The following is a 5,948-nucleotide window of genomic DNA, read 5'->3' as shown; positions in this document are numbered from 1 at the left end:
TGCTGTGTGGTGACACTGCTGGTATTGTGTTGTGACACTGCTGGTATTGTGTGGTGACACTGCTGGTATTGTGTGGTGACACTGCTGGTATTGTGTGGTGACACTGCTGGTATTGTGTTGTGACACTGCTGGTATTGTGTTGTGACACTGCTGGTATTGTGTTGTGACGCTGCTGGTATTGTGTGGTGACACTGCTGGTATTGTGTGGTGACACTGCTGGTATTGCGTGGTGACGCTGCTGGTATTGTGTGGTGACACTGCTGGTATTGTGTTGTGATACTGCTGGTATTGTGTTGTGACACTGCTGGTATTGCGTGGTGACGCTGCTGGTATTGTGTTGTGACACTGCTGGTATTGTGTTGTGACGCTGCTGGTATTGTGTTGTGACACTGCTGGTAGTGTTGTGATACTGCTGGTATTGTGTGGTGACACTGCTGGTATTGTGTGGTGACACTGCTGGTATTGTGTTGTGACACTGCTGGTAGTGTTGTGATACTGCTGGTATTGTGTGGTGACACTGCTGGTATTGTGTTGTGACACTGCTGGTATTGTGTTGTGACACTGCTGGTATTGCGTGGTGACACTGCTGGTATTGTGTTGTGATACTGCTGGTATTGCGTGGTGACACTGCTGCGTGACGCTGCTGCAGTACTTTAATGCCTCAAAGCTGGGCGGTGAACCCCGCTCGTGAGTCAGCGCTGAGTCACAATCGGAAGAAGAAAAAAAATCAACATCACCCGAACATTCCTCTCCCCTCCACCATCGCCGCCTCCCAACGATTCGCACAATAGATGGGGGGCAGGCTACATGACCACCCGGGTCACTCTTAACGAAGACAAAGACCTCCCATATAGCCTTAACAGACTGTCGGGGCAAGTGCCGTCACAGCGAACATCTATGAAGGCCGGCACGGCACACGAGACGGGGGGGGTGTCCAACACCACGCTCGGCCGCCTTTGTCTCCCCAGTGGCAACGTTTACTACACAGCCCCAGGTACTCATTTGAGGCCGAGTCGACCTTGGGGAGGCCCAGGTACCGGTTCAGATGATCGTCACCGGTATTGGCCGCGAGTTGGGAATCGAACTCGGGTCGCCAGGTTCGTAGCGCCAACCGCTACCCACACACGGACGCACACATGCATGTTCAACTTAAAATAAAAAAATAAGAGGTGATTAACGATAATTAAATCAGCTCGGGTGTGCGCGGTGCTGCTGCTGCTGCTGCATGGATCGTTACATCGCAGGGCTGTGAAGGCGGCAGCGGCTTGGGGGGCTTCATCCAGCAGTGGATTGAGCGTGGCCACCGCTGACGCTCCTTGAAGACGACTTCACGCTCCGGCAATGTTGGACTTTGGCTGTTGTTGGGGGGAGGGGGGTGAAGAGAGAGAGAGAGGAAAAAAAACCTTTTGACTCGATTCATCATCAGCAATTTCACCCCCATCCCCCCCCCCCGCCTCCACCACCAACGTTAAGTGGCCACATCTGTGGAGTTGGTGGGTGGGTGGGGGGAGGGAGGGCTTGAGCTTCCTCGGGTTTATTTTCAACTACTGCTGCCCCGATGTAACAGATTAACAGGGGACTGCTCCGCAGGAGTAATCCCCTCTCCTGCCAGGCACTCCGCCACCACCCCCCCCCCGAGCTGTCTTTACATATAAATGAATGAGATCGCGGATTAAGGGCCATTTGCATGGGCGTATGCAAATACAAAGATCCCCCCCCGTATAGCCCCGCAAGGAATGTTGGGGCGAGTGCCGTTAGCGAGCAGCACCTAACGAAGGCCGGCAGGGACAGCACCACGCCCCGGCCGCCTTTGTCTCCCCTAGCAGCAACGTTTACACACCGCACCAGGTACTCATTTGAGGCTTAATTAACCCATTACACGCAACGTGCACACACAGGAGGCAAAGGCGGGTTAAGATTAAAATCTTTATTCTTTTTAAGAAAAACAAACGCACAAAAAAACCTTTAAAAAAAAACTGCTTAATATATATGTAGACCTCACGAACAATTAAGTCAGGTTTCACGACTAGTTCACAAAGGGCACTTGTAATGTGTTCACTTGCAGTTACGTAAAAAGTTGCTCAACAATGACAGCCTCGTGAAATGCAAACAGCGGAAGGGGGGGGGCCCTTTCCAAAGCATTGCCCCGAACTCAATTCTAAGCGTCGTTCCCTTTGGGTACACAGAGAGACATTTGCGGCGACTGCGATTATAAATACCAAGGCTTAAAAAATAACCCCCGCCCCCCCCAAAAAAAAAAAACAACAACCACGAGCAGCATTCGGTCAATTGTAGAAAATACTGAGTTGGAGAATTTGGGGGGGGGAGGGGGGGGGGGACAGGGACACGTATCCGTCAACGAGGTTTGTGTAACGCTTCTTCTGGCTTCGAGAATCCGGGAGGAGCACCCGATGGGACGACAGCGGAGGCGGAGGCACGGGAACGCGCTATCGGCATGCACGCAAAGGACGCCCGCTTGCGAACCTCAAGCACGGACTACCACGCGAACGATTGGAGTTTGCAATCCAAGAACAATTTATGAAACCCCCCCCCCCCCACCCTCCTTACCCCACAGGCCGGATTAACGCGCTTCTTGGCAAGTTAAAGAACACTTTTAGGTGAAGATGTGGCAACATCTCCACCATTAACTCCCCCACCTCCACCTCGGCAAAAACGCCGTGGGGGGGGGGGGGGGGTAGGTGGTCATGTGTTTCCCTGCAACGATGCAGATTTTGGTCGGTTGCGATTTGGTGACGAGGGGCGATGGGGTTTGGTCCACGATGCCAACGTCGTTCCGGAAGGACACTCCGGAGACAACCGCTCCCACCACTTCCCGTGCGTGTCAACGGAGGATCCAGCGCAACAAGGGCCCCCCCCCCCCGTGGGCGGGGGGAGGGGGGGGGGACACACCAACACCAAACGGATGAACGATAACAGGTTTTAACGGTGCACGCGAATAATCAAGGGGGGAGGGGGGGGGAGCGATAGCACGAGAGGCTTTAGAAGCGCCAAGAAGAAGCGTGTCCACACACTTTAGGTGAGAATTAATGCTCGGGCGGATCTCGACGCGGGGGGGGGGGGGCAGGGGGGGGGGACTGCTTTTGTGGAAGCGCGTGCGGCGATAGATGCCTGCAGCCGAGAGGTTTTGCTGGGACAGACCGGGTTGGGGAGAGTTCATTTTTAACGGGCGGTCCACAGCGTCCACGCTCTCTGACGATGACGAAAGGAGAGCCGAGAGAGAATGAGGAGAGATGAGAGCACACGCCGTTTAGAAATCTCTCTCTCTCTACTCGTGTTGAGTGTTGCTTTGTTAGAGCCTTGGTTTGTAACCCTTAAGAGAGGAAAAAAAAGTTGAATAAAATGGCGAACAGAGCACAGTTGTTGGCTTTCAGTCTTAACTTTTAAAAAAAAACGCACACAAAGTCATTTAATGCAGCATTGGGGGGGGGGGGGGTCATTAAATTATCTTCAAGACACACACACAAACCTTTTAAGTTAAATCATTAAGTTGTTATAATAAAAATGGGAAGAACACTTTGGTATGTTTTGACAAACACTTTCGCCGCCTAACTCTCAAAATAATCTACTGGCGATTACGCCGTTATTATTATTATATAAAAACACAAAACCCACGAGACACGTTCCCTCCTTTGGTCTTAAAACATTTCGATATATTCCTTTATAAACAATTTAACTTACAACGACCGCGGCAAGTTTCCCTGCACCCTTCCAAGCAGGGGCATCGATGAGTTCTGCACAAATTAACCCCCCCCCCTCCCCCCCACCCCAGGGGGCTGCCGTTTGCAGCTAACGCGCGCTTTGGCAATTTCATCAACATTTTTTTTTGAGTTTTTTAAAAAACCGTATCGGCTGTGGAAATAAAGCCGCCGACTTTAACTCACGGGGCAGGAAGCACGGAGCTGACGATGCCGTTTTCATGCCAGAGCACATTCAGGTTCGTTCTCGCCGCCCTCGACGCACGCTCCACCCTACACACCACCCTCCACCTCGTGCAGATGCCACGTCGCCTCCTTGACCACGGGTCGCGAGCCCACGGCCCGGGGTCGCGAGCCCACGGCCGGGGTCGCGAGCCCACGGCCGGGGTCGCGAGTCACGGCCCGGGGTCGCGAGTCACGGCCCGGGGTCGCGAGCAACACGGCCCGGGGTCGCGAGCAACACGGCCGGGGTCGCGAGCAACACGGCCGGGGTCGCGAGCAACACGGCCGGGGTCGCGAGCCACGGCCGGGTTCGCGAGTCACGGCCGGGGTCAGAGAGCCACAGCCGGGGTCACGAGCCCACGGCCGGGGTCACGAGCCCACGGCCGGGGTCAGAGAGCCACGGCCGGGGTCAGAGAGCCACGGCCGGGGTCGCGAGCCACGGCCCGGGTCGCGAGCCCACAGCCGAGTCGTGAACGATGGCTACCCCCACCCAATAGGAGAGAGAGCGTGTGCGAGGTCACACCGCGTGGGTAAACACCGACGAGCCCCAAGGGGGTCACACGGCTTTAATCGATCACATCAGCCGGACGCGTGCCCGCTACTCAAGATGCGACCCCCCCCTCCCCACCCCCCCACTTTGTGCTTTCACGCCGACCTCCGGCCTCCGGCCTAGTTGGGGAGTATTGACCGGACGGGACCGCGCACACGGTGACCAACGCGAGCTGGGTGGCTAAGCCCACAGCCAAATCAAGGCCTGGCTAGGCCCACGAAACCCTGCTCGCCACACCGACGGCGACACCCTCAAATTGCGATTCCGGCAACGCTCGGCAAAATAACACCGGGGGGGGCGGCGCTGGCGGACGTCCGGCGTGACTCGCGGCTGCATCTTGGCAGTGTCTGGCTGTGGAAGCACGACACGAGAGAACTCCCTCCCATCCCCTCCTCCCTATTGCATATTTTGTCCACACCGCGACACGCTACATTCATTCACTGCGGAAGTTTCCGCTGCCCCTCGGGGAAAGTTTGGCAGCGACGGCAACAAAATAACGACGACGACGACAGTTAACCACGACGAGAAATCTACACGCGCGAGTTGCGACTTACGTCTAAATATTATTCCACAAGGTCAAACCTATTTTTGTGGGGTCGGGGTGGGGGTGTGGGTGACGAGGAGAGAGGATTTCATATTCATCCAACGAAACGGTGAGGTATTTGTAAAAAAAAAAACAATTGCGCTTAAAAATTTCTATAATAAACAAAAAATTAACAAGTGAGGTAGAGAGGTAATAATGCCTTTTGGAACTACAGTAAAATGACCGCGAATCGGATGCCCTGAAAAAGCAAATTGCAGATCGCGCTGTGAGAATACGGAGGGGGGGGGGGGGGCGGTGCACCCCCCCCCCCCTTACCTATGGCCACGGCGCCATGTGGCTGAGCGGCCAATGGCGCAAGACCGTCGGCGAGGGCCACGTGGGCGAGCTGTAAACCAACGAGAAGGTGCCGCGAGCCCGTACCCCCCCCCCCCCGCTTGTAGCCGCGGACGACGAAGGGAACGGGGGAAGAGGGCGCCCCGCTGCCACCTCCGTCGCCGCCACAGGCGCCGTCCGTCAACGCGGCGACGCACGGCACTTCCCTGAGATGCTGCTGCGGTTCGATACCAGGCGAGCGACAAAAGTTCGATACCGGAGACCACCCAAGGATGTCCGGGTACGTAACCGACAAAGCAAAGTTTCATAGAAAAATCTAATTTCTTAGGATCCGAAAGGAGACACCCGCCCCCCCGTCCGCCCACGTGTCGTCTCGTCCCCCCAGACGCCAACACAAGCCACGCAGAGCGCCACACAACATACACAGCTCTCTCAACCCTCTCGCGTGTTGGGGGGGGGGTTGAGGGGGGGGGGTCTCCCTGTGCCTCACCCCATCTTCAACGTCTGCAGTCGACAATAGCAAGAGGCGGCGATAAAAAAACGCGTTTCGTCCGCTTTTGTTCTTTGGCTTTATCTCGTGAAA

At 55.5% G+C, this 5,948-nt stretch overlaps 1 protein-coding gene across 3 annotated transcripts in view; it reads right to left on the bottom strand.

Annotated features, from left to right (window-relative positions):
• Positions 1-1,912: 1,912 nt before the first annotated feature.
• Positions 1,913-5,948, bottom strand: part of LOC116956033 (E3 ubiquitin-protein ligase TRIM71-like) — a 53,115-nt gene continuing 49,079 nt past the window's right edge. For all 3 annotated transcript variants that reach the window (XM_032977456.2, XM_076053859.1, XM_032977455.2), the window contains one exon: positions 1,913-5,948. This exon is cut by the window's right edge and continues 3,056 nt beyond it. The gene's annotated coding sequence lies outside the window, so the exon portion shown is untranslated.

This window comes from Petromyzon marinus, chromosome 63 (assembly GCF_048934315.1).
Source record: "Petromyzon marinus isolate PM22_M1 ecotype Great Lakes invasive population chromosome 63, UKy_Petmar_22M1.pri1.0, whole genome shotgun sequence".
Classification (NCBI taxonomy): Eukaryota; Metazoa; Chordata; class Hyperoartia; order Petromyzontiformes; family Petromyzontidae; genus Petromyzon; species Petromyzon marinus.
This window is presented reverse-complemented; position numbering and strand designations above follow the sequence as displayed.